This window comes from Physeter macrocephalus, chromosome 8 (assembly GCF_002837175.3).
Source record: "Physeter macrocephalus isolate SW-GA chromosome 8, ASM283717v5, whole genome shotgun sequence".
In the NCBI taxonomy this organism is placed as follows: domain Eukaryota; kingdom Metazoa; phylum Chordata; class Mammalia; order Artiodactyla; family Physeteridae; genus Physeter; species Physeter macrocephalus.
The window spans coordinates 39,326,162-39,342,502 of record NC_041221.1 but is presented as its reverse complement, the minus strand read 5'-3'; the positions used below and the strand labels follow the sequence as shown (position 1 = coordinate 39,342,502).

The 16,341-nt window shown below is 34.7% G+C and overlaps 1 pseudogene; it reads left to right on the top strand.

Annotated features, from left to right (window-relative positions):
* The first annotated feature begins 15,334 nt into the window (after positions 1 to 15,334).
* On the top strand, positions 15,335 to 15,770 carry LOC112062172 (FUN14 domain-containing protein 1-like; annotated as a pseudogene).
* Positions 15,771 to 16,341: the final 571 nt, after the last annotated feature.

The following is a 16,341-nucleotide window of genomic DNA, read 5'->3' as shown; positions in this document are numbered from 1 at the left end:
CATTTTCCTCTGCAAATGACCTAAGTCTGGGACCAAAAAGTGCTTACATTTAATTAAATTAAATGCTAGAAATTCCCTGTCATATTACTGAGGGATATAACCAAAGTCTTAGTGAGATCGGAACAGTAGAATGTATTTATGATGTCATATTTGTTTATTTATCTCCTAATGTACCACTCAGGTGGACCAGATTACACTCCCTTCATTAAGAAGTCTGGAAGAAATATATTCATGGGGCGTCCCCAGTGTCCTTAATGAGCTCCTTTGTGATTACATATTTTTTTCTTTTTAAATATTTATTTATTTATTTATTTATTTATTTATTTAGCTACATCGGGTCTTAGTTGGGGCAGGTGGGACCTTCGCTGTACCCTGAAGGATCTTTCATTGTGGTGCATGGGCTCTTCATTGTGACGGGCAGGCTTCTCTCTAGTTGTGGTGCACAGGCTCCAGAGCACACAGGCTCAGTAGATGCGATGTGTAGGCTTCTCTCTAGTTGTGGCTCATGGTCTCCACAGTGCACAGGCTCTGTAATTTGTAGCACGTGGGCTATCTAGTTGTGGTGCATGGGCTCTGAAGCGCACAGACTCAGTAGTTGCTACCCACAGGCTCAGTTGCCCTGTGGCATGTGGGATCTTAGTTCTCCAGCCAGGGGTGGAACCCACATCCCCTGCATTCTTAACCACTGGACCACCAGGGAAGTCCCTGTGATTACTTTCTATTGTTCAGAAATATAAGCAGAAACTACTGTCATGGATCTGGGCTCCCAGAAATCAATGGGGATAATGGAATTCCAGGGTGGCAGATGGCAAATAGAGGGACTTAATCCCCAGAGACAAAATAGTAATGGTAACTCCACTGCAGAGCAGAGCTGAAGCAGGAATCAGAATGTCTATGCTGCAAAGATTTTGGTGCTGAATAGTTCATCATTATGTACCTAGAACTAAAATAAATGAGTAGTCTGTTAAATTTGTAAAAGTAAAAATTCCCAAATGTGTTAACCGTGATCTGTTTTAGACCACAATACAGTCACAGACATCCCTCAACCAGTTTACAGTAACCAGAGTCACTTTAATGAAGAGAAGACTGAGTCCTCTTGAGGAAAGACCTACCTATATAACCCAAAATGGATACTGTTAATATTTCTCCTAGCTTTTCCCCAAAGACCTGCAAATATTTACCATGGTTACTATGAACTGGTGAAGGTGAAATCATGACTTTTCAAGGACATTTGACATTGACTCTGACCTCTCACTTATGCCTGAAGATAAAAATAGAACTGTAAGGCACTAGTCAGAAGAGAGGCTTATGAAGGTCAGATAATCAATGGAGTGTGTCCATTTCATAGTAGACCCAATGGACACCTAAACCCACACCGTGACTATCTTCTGAGTTCCAAAATACATAATCAGATAGCACACGCTCATCAGAGGACTTTGTTCTTTAACCCATGGAAAGGGCATTGTTATGGTAGGGAAAGCCTAGTGAAAACCCCTAGATCTTCCTTTACGTATAAAATATAAAACCAGAAACAACACCACATCCCAAGAGGGATTTCAGAGATTAATGTCACTATCAAGCCCCTAAAAATGCTGGAGTTTATTCCTACCACAGCTAATTCCACTTACCTATTTTGCTTGTGCAGAGGACAGATGTAAATAACCATTATGAAATGAGATTATTGAAAATATAATCATGCAGTGACTCCAATTGCATCTGCTAATCTAGACGTAGTTTCATTGCTGGAGCAAATCATTACCTCTCCTGTCAACTGATAGGCAATGATAGATGTGGACAATGTTTTTCTTCTCTAAACTTTTGAGCAAAAAGGTAGTTTCCTTTCAGCACGTAGAGCCAGAAACACAATTGTACTATTCTAGCTCATGGGTATATCAACTGTTAGACTTTCTGTCATAGTTTAGTCTGTAATGACCTGAAACACCTCTCAATTCAAAAGGATGTCATGTTTATACATTACATTTATGAATTGATGATTTTGCATCTGATGAACAGGAAGTATCAGCAACTCTAGAGACTTAGGTAAGACATGCATGTTAGAATTTGGGAATGCATCCCACAAAATTTAGGGACTTGTCACCTTGGTGACATTCCTAGGGGATCCACCTCATAGGAATGTTGAAATATCCCTTCCAAGATGAGAGATAAATTGCTGCATCTTGTCCCTCTACTATTGAGAAAAGTTTTAACAGTCCATGGGTCTCTTTATATTTAGGATGCCACATATATCTCACTTTGCTGTATTATTCTTGCCCATTTATTTAGTATCCTGAAAAGCTGCCAGTTTTGAGTGAGACTAAGTTTCTGCAAAACGTCCATCTGCCAAGAAAGCTGTTCTGCTGCTTGGACCATATGACTCAACGGATCCAATTTTGCTTTAAGTGTTTATGGCAGAAAACAAATGTTGTATTGAACATTTTTCAGGCTGGTATAAATGATTCATAGAATGGAGTTTTGGAATTTTGGAGAAAGCTATAACAGTTCCTACATATAACTTTCCTTCTGAGACATCACTTCTTTTTGATACCTTGCCTTAGCAGAGATGAAGTGCTTTAACACAGGGCAGCCAGTTATCATAAAGCCTGAGACACCCATCATGAACTGGGTTTATCTCAAGGAAACCAATTACTGCTAAGAAAGTACATGAATACAAAAATTCAAATTTACGAAGTTCTATACAGGATGGAGACTGACTTTTGCAAATAATACTTTAATTTTTTTTGGTTAAAGGAAAATAATTTTTATATTCAAATGCATATAAGTCTTAAGCAACTTACAGAATTTATCATTGGAGTAAAATTGATTTTGGGAGCAAGACAAGCACCTCAAAGAGGAGAAACAACGATTAAAGAATTGGGAACCGCTGTAATCAAAGCAGGCTCTGCCTCCCAGATACCCTGCTCCTGAGCTGTGTTCTTTCCCTATAAAGCCTGCTGCCTGACAGCACCAGCCCCTGTGCAGAAAAAAAAAAAAAAAAAAAAAAATTGGTTTATTTGTTTTGTTTTGTTTTGTTTAAGTAAATCAATAAACGACAAATGGTCTTGAATCAGGAGGGAAGGGGGCAGGGCACAACGTTTAAAAGAATGATATAGCCATAGGACATGACAAAAACGGTTTAGAACCAACCAGGTCCAAGATGGCGGAAGATTTGACTCCAAGTGGACCTTGGGCTTCATTATATGCTCATTGTAATACATTAGCATGCTAAATGACACACCCACCAGCACCATGACAGTTACGAGGCTAACTATAAAAGACCAAAAAGTGGGCGTTGGCCCAATTCCTGGAAATCCCCACCCCTTCCCCCAAATAGTTGGAATGATCCTCTCACTCATTAGCCTATGAAATTACTCACCCCTATAAAAACTGACAACCCCGTACCCTGGGGCCTCTTACCCTCAGAGATGGCCCACACTCTGTCTGTGGAGTATGTATCTCCCTGAATAAACCTTCTTTCACTTTACTATAGCACCCTCTTGAATTCTTTCCTGTGCGAAGCCAAGAACCCACACTTGGCAGCCATCCCAGGGACTCGCCTGAGACCTGGGATGTGACCATCTTCTCGCACTCCACTTTATCTCCTGCAAGTCTGAATTGAAATAATAAATATTAAATTAGCTTTCTTCTAAAGGGATTTTTATATTTTCTTTAATTTATGATAAGCCTAGAATGTATGGTAACTTGGAATAAGAAAAAAAAAGATTTGAACGCAAAAGGCTGTGATGAACTACAAGGGGATGATTGGGTTCTATGGATAAACTGTGGAAGATAAGGATGCCAAAGATTCCACAGTTAAGTCATTTGCTGTTTTGTGTTTGGTTATGAGTTCTCTCCTGTGTGGTCAGGTCACTGGAAGTTGCTGTTCTCTTGCTGTCTTTACATCCCCAGCTAGACCAGTGCCTGCTTCACCTACACCCTACTCACATGACTAACCTTCCTACATACTGTCCCCAGGCCCCAGCTAGAGATTGTTCTTATCAAAGAGGAGGTGAGGGGCATGCCCACTGCTAGTTTCCCTGGTAACCAATGAGCTAACCTGACTTCAATTCCCCAATAACTGGCAATCTCCTCTTCCCCCCAGGAGCAAAGACTGGCACCATGTCCTGCCTGCCATCTGCTGCACATGGTGGGGTGTTGCTTCAGAAGTATAAGATCCCGCTATCCATTTAAACCATTGATGTCTCTGTCACTGATTCCGGGCTCTTTCTTTGTCTTGAAGTTGGGCAACTACAGGCCTTGAAGGCCAGTGGGGTGCAACCCAACACCTCCTTAATGCCCATATCTTGTTTACTGCATACAATCAAAGTTGTTATTGACAATTTGGAGAGTAATGCAAAGGACACATTAGTGGTAGGATGTCAGCAGTTGCAAAAAATAAACCTCAATTTTAGTGATTTCAGATTGAGCTGGAATAGAACTCCCTTGGAAAATTTTAATGTATATTTATAATAATAAAACCAACAACAATAGTGGTAGTTGTAATAATATAAACAATGATAATGACTGCCAACATTAATGTACACTATCTGTCTCAGGTATTGTTGAAATGCTTTACCTGGATTAACACTTAATTATCACTATAATATATGAGGTAAAACTATTGTTCCCTCTGTTTTCAGTGAAGAATTTGAGTCACCAAAAATTTAAGAAACTTGCCAAAGATCAAACTTCTTACAAATGAAAGTCGCAGAGAGTCAGAGTTGGTAGACTTAGCTAATCACCCCTACACTAGTATACTCTCCATTCACAGAAATGAGGGGAGAGGGAATTTAACCTTTGATTTATATTAATTGATAGAGTAATTCTAGAACACTGAGCTTCTTTGGGTTATGAATGCTATATTTGTGTTTATTTTGTATTTATTTCCTACCTTTTAAGATTATTTTTCATTTTATTTATGTGAGACACAATTGTGTCATGAAATAAATATCACTAGAAATATATTTCTCATACTGTCAACTGGTTGCCAAGTCACGTACTTATGACTGATTAAAACTGAGCAAGTACTATTATGTAAACAGATGTTTCATCCTCCATAAGACTGATGATTTATGAAATACATTTTGTAATAAGTTAAGAAGACTGTAGAAATATCACTTCCCCATAAATGAAACAAAAGAATCAATTTATTACACAGAAAATGGGTAATGTGGAAATTGGATTCTGTGACAACTCATTGAGCAAACAATCATGAGCAACCACAATAAAATGTAATTTCCTTTACCTTAAATTCTTTAAAGTTAGCAGTTAAAGCTGGTTTCTCATATATGCCATTCCATATCTTCCGAGCAAATGATTTTGTGTGTCAAATATCTGTAGCAAGGATAATTCATGAGCTGAGATTTTAAGGGTGAACAAACCAATGAAAATTTGCACTGGTGTTCCTTTGCTTCAAACTTATAACTGCACAATGTTAATTTTTTTTTCAGTTTTATGTGAGCTCATGTAGCGGCAGGAAAGCATAATATAATCAAGACAGCAGGGAGCTTCTCTCTACAACTAGAATGAATTTACATTTGTCCATTATGTAAATGATTCTTCACCAATTTCCTATTTGCCTATTTGAAGTAGCGGCAGAGTGAATTTCCACGTGCACTTATGAAAGTGTTTTCAAAGTCTTTCTACAATGATACAAAAATACTCATTTTTTCATTAATATTAAGATAAGTTACTGGTGTATTTCTATCAGAAATAAGAAATTGGTCAAATGTGTTCTTATTTTCTTTATTTATCTTGTATATGATTTATCCTGCAAAGCTAAGTCTGTTAATAGATTTATTTCATAACCTGAATTAGCTATGATTATAGTTTTAATAGTTGGAGGTCATTAAATACTTTTTATAATGTTTTTATAATAATTAGTAAATCCTCTAAATTTTTCACTTAAAAAGGTGTGAAAACTATGTGTTAAATGAGAACAAAAACAAAATAAAAATATTATCACATCTATGACAGATATCTTTAATCAATAAGTTCTAGAAATTTATCAAATAGAGAGTTTCCAGCCTCTGCAAGTTTTGAATTATATCCCTCTGGTTTTATTCTCTTGTAAGATAAATATAGTTGAATGAATTTTGCTGTAAATATGAAAAATATTTTCAACCCCAGAAGTTAAAGTGCATTTTAAAATGAATGCTTTTCAATATATTTCATTTAATAGTCAACTTTACTTTTGACTCAATGAATGCCATATATTTTTTATTCCTGAAATTTAATTCATTTTATAGCAGTTGCACGAATAGTCACTCACTCAGTCAGTGCAATTAATAACATATGGCGGGCAAGTAGTAAAAGTGTTTACACCATTTATTTTCTTTAGTGCAGACTTGGGGAGGTTTGCTATGGAACAGATTTTTCACTAGTAAGCAAGTTTCTGTTGAGTAGTGTATATGACATTTTTTTCTGAGTTTATTGTCCAAAGAATAGTCTAAGCTCACAGCTCCATCCTCCTCAATGAATACTTCTCCCAAATTGCTCATCTACTTTTATGCTTTAACTATCACGTTTGTGGCCACAAACCTCATATTAACAACCAGTGCTCTAATTTTTTGCTTCTCCAATTATCTATTCAAAGCTACCTTCAAGGTATCTCCAATTTTATTTTCTCCCAACCACACAAATTTAATAGTCATAAACAAAAAGCTGTCTTTCTATTGCTCTTGTGCCTCTTCTTTCCCTAGACTTTTCTTTTGCATCTGTAGATCATGCCCACTCTGTCCTCTGCCCAGACTTGAGGGCTTCAATTACTACTTCAGTGTCCACTTATGTCCAGTACCTTCCATTGCTCTACTCTGGCCTTGTGTTCCTGCTTTAATTTGTTTCACAAAATGCCTTTATTTTGTAGTACCTCTGTCATCAAACTAAATCCCTTAGGCATCTAAGACTTTTCCGTAACTAGCAGAATGAGTTCTTTTCAGAGTCACGCTTATTTCTTATAACTATGCAAACCAACACCTTTAGTTAAGTCATCTTTATCAATACTACTTCTCCCCTTGTATCTCCTTCTACACACACACACACACACACACACACACACACACACACTTTATTCATATCGGCAACTGTTCCTTTCCTCATTTGATGCCTCACATGGGCAACCGTTTCTAATATGCTCAACTAATTCAAACCATATATTTTACTCTAAAGGTTGCCTAAGAATTTTCTTGAAAATTCTGAATTGCTTATGCTTAAATATTTCAATACTTGATATTCTCTTTTTACAACCTCATCCACTGTGTGATGCATGGTGACCTGGAATTTAAGGAAAAATTCTGGAAGGAATTTCTAGAGGGTGGATGTTTTCTTTCATTTCAATTTTAATTAAATACATTGACATTATTTTAACACAATAGCACTTGTTTAAAAATGTTTCCTTATTTATAAATCAGTTAGATATAATAGTAAAAGTCATAAAAACCAATTGTAATAAAACTATAAATTTCAGGATTTCTATGGGGACCTAATGCAAAATGTAATTCAGAAGAGGAAATATGAAAGCAGGTTCTGTAGAAATTCTCTGAGTTCAAATATGTCATCATAGATTTTCACTCTGCTTCCAAATGACACAAGCGTGATTTAAAGTAAACCTCTTTAAATTTTTTATCATTTAAATTTGTGAATTTATTATCCATTCCAGCTTTTTAGTGTTTTTTAAAGACGTGGGTGGGATGCAAGCATTACTTCTTGCACCATTTTGGCTTCATACCACTAGATTTAAGCATTTAACAGTTGGAAGCCTGTTACATGTTCATTTGTAGAAAATGAACTTGGGAGGATGGTTTCACAGTGACTCGCCTGCCTTCTCTCTGCTCCAAGTGGAACATCTGCTGGAGGTATGTGCATTCTTTCTGCAAAGACATGATGTCCTTGTACCCATTTTCAATTTCTTAATGATTGTCAGTGAGAACTGGTGAAGCGTGAAGTAGAGAGTGCAAGTTTGGTTGTCAGGAACAGCAATGATCTCTGCTAGATAGGAAGGTTAGATAGGAAGATACAGGTTAGATAGGAAGAAAGGAGTTGATGTATTAAAAACTATGCTGGATTGAGGTCCCAAATCGGAGACATTTATTTGCATGAGATGTATCAGACAGTGCTCTTAGTCACAATTGCCATAAAGGAAAGGAAACAATGAGAGTTTGAACCTTGATGTAGTTGAAATAGAGGTTTCATTCACTCCTATGAGAAGCTCGAGTTTGTATGGCCAAATAGACTACAATATCAAAATGAAAATTTGCAATGATGACATAGTCAGAAATACTAAAAAAAGGAAAGAAAGAAAGAATGAATGAAAAGGAGAAAGATTGAGAAGAGACTAGTGAATAGCTGTAAAACTAATCAAATTGAAAAGGAAAAATTTTTTAATGAATAAAAATCATAAATATCATGAAAAATAAATTAAAAATCATAAACTGTATATCTTGGCAGAGCATAACAGGAAATATCTCATAAAACTTTTTGCACTGCACTAAATTTGGGTATCTTCACATAGTAAAAATCTATTTTAGTATTAACATAAAATTTCATGTTGTAAAGCCTCCTAAATAACCATCAACAAGATATAAGGACACATTTTTAACAGAATTAACTTGTAATTTTTGATGCCTGGATTTAGGAATAGTAAAATAAATACTGGATCTTGATAAGCCCAGTGGAACACCAGGATATTTGAGAAGGTAAAAAATTATTAACTTTAGTCATGAATTAAATTAATCAATACATAAAATATCTACTGTAACTTTAATAACACTCAGATACAACTGATTTTTTTCAGGCAGTATAGACCTTTCTTCTTTCTTATTTTCCCTATTTTGCAACTTTTTGCTCTTTTTCAATTTTTTAAATTTATTCTCTTGTTTTTTCCATCTGCCTCTTTCTAATGTTTATTATTGAAGCTAGATTTATGGATGTCAAAGGAACATATTAAAAACCACAAAATTTAGTAATAATGACTCCTCTGAAAATATGAAGTAAAGGCCAAATGTTGTTGAGTGACATGTAGATGGAAACTCAAGAAAAAATAATATTTATTATAAAATTAAGCTTATCATCAAATTTGTAAACATGTAGATGGTGTTAGAGACTAGATTTTTCTGTCAGTTTCTCTATATCAGTAAAAAAGTCAACAAGTGCAGAAAAATAAACAACGATGACATTCCACATGCTATCTGCACTCTCAATATTTTTGTACTTATTTGACATAGCAAACTCTTAATGAAATGCATGCTGGGGTAGGGAATGTTGCTGGAGCAGATCGTTGTAACACTCTGCTGGTAAATAACATTGCTCCCCTCCTAATTCTAAGAATCATTCAGTTTCTCTAAGGAAATATATATATTTTGTTGTTGTTGTTATTGTTTGTGGGAGGAGGATGAGATGTCAATTTTGAAGCAATGGAAAAGAAGGAAAGATGTAAAGATAAAAACTGGAAAGACTAATTCCAGAACTGATCTTCAAAATTGCCTGAGAGAAATAATCTATATTGTCAGAAATCAGGATAGTGATTTCCTTTGGGAATTGCTACTAGAAGCAAAGATGAAGGAGGCTTCTAGACTAAAATGTTTAACAAAATTAGTGTACCCCCTAAAACAGTAGCTCATTTTTAATGCTTCAAGAATACTTAAAATAATTTTTAAATGATTAATATAAAGTATGGAAATAGCACACAAAATAAGTACACAACTAATCATGGTAATTCATACTTGTTTTTTTGTTGTTGTTGTTTTTGGTTTTTTTCGGCTGTGCTATGCGGCTGTCAGGATTTTAGTTCCCTGACCAGGGATGGAACCCAAGCCCCCTGCAGTGGAAGCCCAGAGTCCTAACCACTGGACCATCACGGAATTCCCTCATGTCTGTATATTCTAATCATGTGATAGAGAAGATTCTAAGATATTCCCCTAAGATCCCTGCACGGTGGTGTAAATGACTTATATAATCTCCTTCTCTTGAGTGTGGGTGTAGTCTGGAATATAATGGGATATCACTTCTGTGTTTAGTTTACTAATAAGTTGACTGTGTGTTATGCAAAAGGGAGATTATTCTTGTGTGGCTGACCTAATTACATAAACTTTTAAAAGAAGGTGAAACATCAGAGATGGAAGAACACAAATGAAGATGAGAATTCCATCAATAGTCTATCATAGAAATCAATTAATGAAATTTATTTTGAGTTCATAGATTTTTATTTTATTGCCTTTTCTCTTTAAAATTTTAATCTAATTATTATTATTAATTATTATAGGTACAATTATTGTATTTTATTAATTTCAACTCTTACCTTTCTAATTTTCTCTCTTCTACTTTCTTTGGGTTTAATTTGATTTTCTTTTTCCAGCATCTTAAGGGAATAATTTAAGTCATTGTATTCATAATTCTTTTTTTTCCTAATATAAATACTTAAAGACACATTTCTCAAGACTGATTTAGCTGTATTGAACAAATTTTGTTCTACTGTGTTTCCATATTTACTCATTAAAATATTTTCTATTTTCCTGAGTATTTTTTTGTCCCAAGTGTTATTTGTAAGTGAATTGTTTAGTTTCCGTACACTTGAATATTTTAATATGCCCCTTTTTGTGAATTATTAATTTAATTATGTTGCATAAATGGACTTATATAATATGTCGTGTTTGTGGATGTCTTTTGATATCTGGAATAAAATTTACAAGGTTTTTCTATATTGTAGCATGTGTCATTAGTTAATTCTTATAGTGAATAATATTTCATTGTATGGATATAACACATTTTATTTGCTCATTTATCAGTTCATGGACATTTAGATTATTTCTACTTTTTGTCTATTAATAAACCATGCTGCTGTGAAAAAGTGCAGAAAAGTTATGGTAGACATATGTTTTTATTATTCATAGTTATATACATATGAAAATACCTAGGAGGGGAATTTCTGGATTATATGGTAACTCTATTTTTAACATTGTGAGAAACAGCTGAACTATTTCCCATGGAGTCTATATCATTTTACATTCCTACCACCAATTTCTCAGCATCCTGGCTAGCTAGTTTTATGATCTGTCCTTTTGACTTTAGTCATCCTAGTAGGTATTAAATACTGAATATACTGTGAATATCCTACTATATCAGTATCAGAGATGATCCTGTGCTGTGTGTCATTTAATCTATTAATAGAGTATATTATATCAATAGTTTTTACGTATAAAATTGCCAATGCATTCTTTGGATGAAGCCCATTTAGCCTTATATAATTATTTTTATATATTGTTGGATTCATTTTTTCCGAGTATTTTTTGAACATTCTTTGTCTATATTCATTAAGAATATTGGTGTATAGATTGTTCTCATAATGTCCTTATACTAGATGGAAAATAGCCACCTGTCTTATTGCTATAGCAAGGAAACATTTTTTCACACTAATTCATGAACTCATTCTGTTTCTATCATGATACATGCAGAAATAATGCAAATTTATATTAACATAGGAAAATTAATCGTCATTATCATGAGGTGTTTCTTTTCAATGAAAGAGAAGCATGTAATTTCCATGTGAAGATGCACATTTAATGGGATCAGCTGTATGGTGATGGACAGAAACTACATTTTTGGTGGTGAGCAAGTTGAAAAGTATGCAGAAGTAGATAATATCATGTTGTACACATGGAACTTATATAATGTCATAAACTGACATTACCTCAATAAAAAACAAATCTAAAAAAAGCACACTTAAGAAGAAAATTACTGTCTTGTTTTATGGTGCTTTTTAAAATGATTTTCCTCCTTCAGTGTTGTTACTTCAAATCTAATAAATTTAAGTTGTATATGTAGGGTAGTGTTTATATCTCATATGTGGTTGGCCCATAAATATTATTTAAAATATGCACAGTTTTACATTACGGTATTATTTCCTGACCTCTCAACTAAAGTTTATAAATAACTGGTTCTGACATTCTGTACATTGTAATATAAATGAGCATGGGGTACAATATCAACCTCTTACCATAACTGATCATTAACACTCAAGAATGTTTTATGTTGGAGTGGAAAAAAGTTGACTATCATTGAATGGAAAACAGAAACATGATTATACTTAGAAAATAAAGGCAGTAAATGGTTCATTTGCTCTCTTTCCATTTGCAGAATTGTAATAAAAATGCCAACTAGATTGATATTTAGGCAAAAGTACGTTGCAATGAAGTTAAGATTACAAGAGGAGCTGCATTAATATACAACATTCTTGTTTGAGCCTGCTTTTCTATTTCAATTTCAGGAGTACTTGGGTATTTTAATTTCAGTTATAGATACCCATTTAGCTACTGATTTAAAGAGAACTCTCTTTTCTATAAAATAAATGTTAACACTTCTAAGTTATTCCATTTTACCATGTTTTCTTAGATTTTAATCTTAATATTAAAAAAAAATCACAACATTTGAAAGAAGTTACAGTCCTGTATATCACACAGAGTACTGAATGCCTTCTCGTTCACACATAATTAAGCTGCTGTAGCAGCAGCTGCATAGGATTTAGCACAACATATGGTGTTGATTCTTTCTCTTTTTTAATGAAAATCTGATTTATAAATCTCTTGCAACAAACTGGTGATGAAATGTTTAGCAAAGCTATAACACATATTACTTGATATTTAAAAATGCCACCTTTTTTTCTCATGAGCAAAATGATGACAGACTTATGAAGGTACGGTAAAAGAGAAGCGGAAATAAAATGGAAGGAAAGAATGAGAGAAAATGTAGGATTACAAGATAATAACTAATACTACCTAAAATGAGTCTCATAAAATCATGTTATTTTTATTGGTTAAATAATTATTTGAGTTGTAATTTTAGAGTGTTTTAAAAATTTTAAAGTATTAAGGATGTCATAAGGTGTTTTGTGTGTTTTATTGAGGGAGGGTAGAGAAGTAGTACAGCAGCTAAAGAAAAACTACATTTTTCAGGATGTGTTAGACTGCTATGTAAGACATTTCAAAAAAATGTTCTTAATATGAACAATATCAATTTTTAAAATATAGAAAAATTGTATTAGCAATTAAAATAAAATGAAAAGTGTCATACAGGCTCTAGCTATACATATTTCAAGAAACAAACCCTGATGAAGGGTTTGTTATTCATCAGTTCCTATTTTTCTATGCCCATGGCATTTATTCTTTCTAGAAATTAACTAGTGACTTGATATCATCTCATGTAAGAAATGATTCTGACTAAAATATATTATATTCTTGAAGATTCCCTGTTATGGTACCTGGAATCTTTTCACTTAGATGAGGGACCACTTAAAACATCTTCCAATGAAAATATATTTATCAAGAGGAGATTTAAGAAGGGAGAAAACCATCCTTTACCTCTAAAGTGATATAATGCAGGTGTTTTAAGGAAAAATAGATTTTCCTTATACATACATATATGCAGAGAAGCTTGATTCTCAATCTAAGTTTTAAACCTCATTACAGCACAAAACTAATATTTTGTTTATTAAGATGCTATCATAAGCTATACTAGCAGCCCTTCTTGCAAACAACACTTACATCATCACCAGTGGTGGTATCTTATTTTTAAATGTCACTGGTAGATTACAGACTGGGAATTAGATGTGTTTTTTTATAACCATTTACTTAGTGCCAAGTATTCATATGTTCATGCAGTCTGAGCTTGAGAATATTGGGAATGACAGTTTCTGTTTTCAGGCTAATCTTTTCTCTCTGTTGACCAAGTAACCTTTCCAGTCTTCACTTCCTCTTTATTCAGAATAAGTCCCCATCCCCCAATTCCTGCCAAAAGACAGCCTCCATATTCTGGAATAATCTTCCTCACCCTAATTTAGATGTGTCAAAACATGTCTGAATACTAGAGTGAGCGTGATTCAGCCACAAGCTGGTAACTCCACTAAGACTAGTGAAGTCAATATCAGACCCCTAAGAAATGAAGTATTTAGGGCTAGCAAAGAAGAGAGTTTTAAAAAAGAAAATTACTAATATCTATTGCTGACTAGTGAATTTTTATTTATTTTATTTATAATAAACAACTTAGATCTTATTATGCCAATTGATCTTATTAAGCCGATTAATAAAGCTGGTACAATATTTACAGGTGTTTCTAACAGAATTTGTTTTATGTATAAATGGCCAGTCACTATTCTTGTTCTCATTATTACTACCGTTATGCCCATCCTCACTGAACACAAATAATTTACAGTAATCTGTGATCTATCTAGAAAAGGAAATGGCATTAAGGGAAATCACAGATCGGCAGAGAGGAAATTAATTAAACATTAAATTAAATCTTGACAGCAAGCTTTCAGAGGCAGCAAAAAATCTCCATTGATGATACAAAGCAAGTACGCTTAACATCTTTCCTCATCTGTAGTATCTCAATAGATACTATACAGATCTAATACAGGCCTAGATAACAGATCTAATGATCTGTCACATGAAACACCTGCTCCAAAGTTTCTATTCTCCCAACTCCTAAAAACATGAGTTCTACAACCCAAGCTAGTAGGTAGTTTTTTGCCCCTTTTTTTCTTCTCTCACAGTGCTTAAGAGACTTCTACTTCAGTTGTCTGTAACTCCAGAGTAGTTTAAGTTATTCAACTTTTTCTGAATTTCATTTTAGTGCATCTCAAGAGGCTGACATTGATCAGACTCAGAGAATCTATCTTTTAATTCAAAGACTGGGAAAAATCTGTAAATGCCTGTGTGTGAATGCATAGTTAGCGTCAATATTATTTTTTCAGTTCCCATACCTTTACACTGCACCTGACCTGTTGCACTGATAAACACTATCAGGTATTCTAGTTTGCGAAAACTATAAGGACCACGTCACATGCATCTCTGGGGAACTAATTATTGGAACTGCCCTCAAATTTATCCTGCTGAGGCTAAAGTTTTCTTATCTATAAAATACTCTTCAGGGACGTCCTTGGGGGTCCAGTGGTGAAGACTCCATGCTTCCACTTCAGGGAGCACAGGTTCAATCCCTGATCAGGGAAAAAAGATCCTGTATGCCATGCCATGCAGCCAAAAATAATAATAATAATAATAATAAAATACTATTCATTTTATTCATTACTTAATTAAAAAAATAATGGGGAAGCAGTAAAAGCCCTCAATTCCAGAGAGTGAGAAAGCTTGGGGAGAGAGAGCTGTGAAGTCCTTTTAATTAGTCCAGCACAGAAAGACAGATTTACCTAGAAATACCATTTGCTTAGTTTTCATGAAGTGCTTACTTCTGTGTCTATGACCCTTTCTTCCAACCCCAGGTCCTCTTTGTCCCTCTTTGACAGCTGAGTCCTCTTCACTTGGTTCTGGATTCCAAGGCCAGGCCAGTCTAGATGGGATTTCTCTCACCTGAATATGAAAGTGATGATGATTCATATTGGACCTAACTCAGTATACAAGAAGACATCGCTGGTAGAATCTATGTTTGGCCATAGTTTGGCACCTCCGGTAGAACAATACTCAGTAGCCATCCAGATTGCACTGGCCATGGTGCTGGATTTGAGTTCCAGAAAGTTGGAAAACTTGCAGCAACAGTAGGCTGCTGGCCATCTTCTCCAGACTTACCAGTCAAAGTAACTATGTGCAAATCAACTGGGACAGAGTTGAAAAAAGATATAAAGGAAGCAGGAAGACCTGATTCAGAAATGAGCAAATAAAGCAGCACCTGAAATCAGCAATATAATTGATGCAGCAACAGAATTTATCAAACAGGACACTGTGATGTTCAGTGGATTTGTGAGAGGCTATTTGCTAGGCCTTGCCTCTTAAGGACATGAATGTTCTGTCACAGTGGATTCAACCTGAGAAGAGAAGGGGTGGTAACATGATGATGTCTCTACAGTTCCAGACACCAGATTCTCCAGGGTGTAAAGAAAAAACTGGTTGGGCAAAATGGAACTCACAACTTACTGTTTGTCTTCTGACAAATCCTGCAGCACAGCCAAAAAATAAATAAAGTGAATCCACTTTAAAAAATATATATGTTTGCAATAAACTTAAAGGATTGTAATGCCCTTTCGTGGAAGGTCTTAGAAATAATAGAATTATTGAATATATTAAACAGATTCTACTGATATAAAATAATAATAATGGGGGAAAAATCACTGCTGTTCTAGTCTCTGTGACATAATTAGTGCAGCTTGTATCTCCCAAATCTTACCATTCTGTTTCTGTTGCAGGACCAGAATACGGTGCTGCCCTTTGCATTCTCTGCTTCCCAGCACAGAAAACACTGGCAAAGAACAGGCAAGGTAGCTGGACATTTAAGCCACTCTAAACTACAGATTATTCTTGAAGGAGAATCTTTTAAGGAACTGAGTTTTTGGTTTTACATGGATAG